Source organism: Chionomys nivalis, chromosome 1, assembly GCF_950005125.1.
Source record: "Chionomys nivalis chromosome 1, mChiNiv1.1, whole genome shotgun sequence".
Classification (NCBI taxonomy): domain Eukaryota; kingdom Metazoa; phylum Chordata; class Mammalia; order Rodentia; family Cricetidae; genus Chionomys; species Chionomys nivalis.
This window is the reverse complement of record NC_080086.1, coordinates 119,080,257-119,081,930: the sequence shown is the minus strand read 5'-3', so window position 1 is coordinate 119,081,930 and position 1,674 is coordinate 119,080,257.

Below are 1,674 nucleotides of genomic sequence, written 5' to 3'. Positions count from 1 at the left end.
AAGATGCAAAAGCTAGCTAGAAATATGCCTGAGTTATCTGTCAAGCAGTGTGGTATTTAATATAGCTTCTGTGTGATTATTCAGGTCTGGGCAGTCAGAAAATGAATGAGCTATATCCGTTTACCAAATGGCACCCAATATTTTCAGATAGACTCTGTTAGCTGGCAGAGAAGGGGCTCCTTTAAGAGAAGGCTTCCTTACTCAGCATTAGCAGCAAAAACTGCAAGGCTTCTTTGAGAGGCAGCTTCCTGGTTTGTGCTGGCAGCAAGAATAGCTCTGGCTCTTTCAGGAGGCTGAGCACTTGAATGAGGTTTGTGAGCAGTGTGCTGCTAGTTGCTTAATGGTGATGTAGACCTGCTGTGTCCCTGGAGCTGGGATGGTTGAGCATGGCTTGCAGAGGTGGTAAACCTACCTCTGCCATGTTGGACGGGACGGAGCCAACAGGCAGGGCTGCGGAGTTGGTCTTAACCATGCCCAGCCTAGCTCAACCGGTAGGACATGAGCCAGAACATGGCCCTTCATCTCATTCCCCACGTTGGGTGCCCATGTACAGTCACACCAAAGAGCTCCGCAATAGCCTGGAATGGAGTATAACAAAGGTTTGTTTATTTGGGGATAAACTCACAGAAAGGGTAGCGATCTGCAGTCCTCTGTGTGCGTTGGGAACTGAAACCAAATTCAACAGCAAAGAGAGCCAGGCATGCTTTTTATCTGCCCTTATAGTACACGAGACCACGCCAAAAGTGGACCAGTATCTTAAAGGCTACTAGCTGAAGGAGTTCCCACAACATGGTTCAGGTGAACTGACTCATGTTAATTGCCTTTCTTGTGTCTGTAACCAAGGGACAGAAGGCACTTAAGGAAGATGGGGTGATTTCAGTTCACAGTTCAGAGGATACGGTCCATCATGGCAGAGAAAGGATGGTGGCTGGAATAGTTTGGGAACAGTCATTAAACCTCACTGTCAACATGACTGGAGTTTCGAGACTGGCTTAAATGAGGAGGGAAAACCCACCACTAGGTCCACTGGAAGTTAGAAACATCCCTGTGCATTCCACTTGAACTGCATTTTTGTCACTCTGAATCACACAAGGACAGAATCTCCGCTCCATGATGCCACTTGGGTCTTCAACAGTATGGAGTGGGTATTGTCATGTCTTGTCCCAGCTAGTCTATGTAGAAAGAGGGGAGATAAACCCAAACAAAGGAGTTTCCAAGCCACAGGGCAGAGAGCTCCTAGGTGCCTGTGAGAGTATGTGCCCTTCTGCAAGGGATAGAGCCATCTCCTCCATTCTTGGGTATAAACAGTCCTACCCTAGCATGGTGAAAGAGGGGGCATTGATACTGGTACCAAGAGAACCCCAGCAGGGTCCTGCTGGGAAGGCGAGTGCACTGTGCAATTCAGTGGAAAGCAGACGCTGCCAATATACACTACACTGTGCAACCTAAATGCCCATCACACACTGGAAGGATAACGAAATGTGGGCCATCAACATAGTATTCCACAATAAAGAGAAATAAAGTATTTAATCCTACTACAGCATGAATGGATCCTGAAAACATTTATACTAAGTCAAACCCTGACGCAAAAGACCACAGTTTGTCTAATTCTCTCCATATGAAATATCCAGCGTAGGAGACGCTAGAGATAGGAAAAGCTTTTGTTGCTGCCTG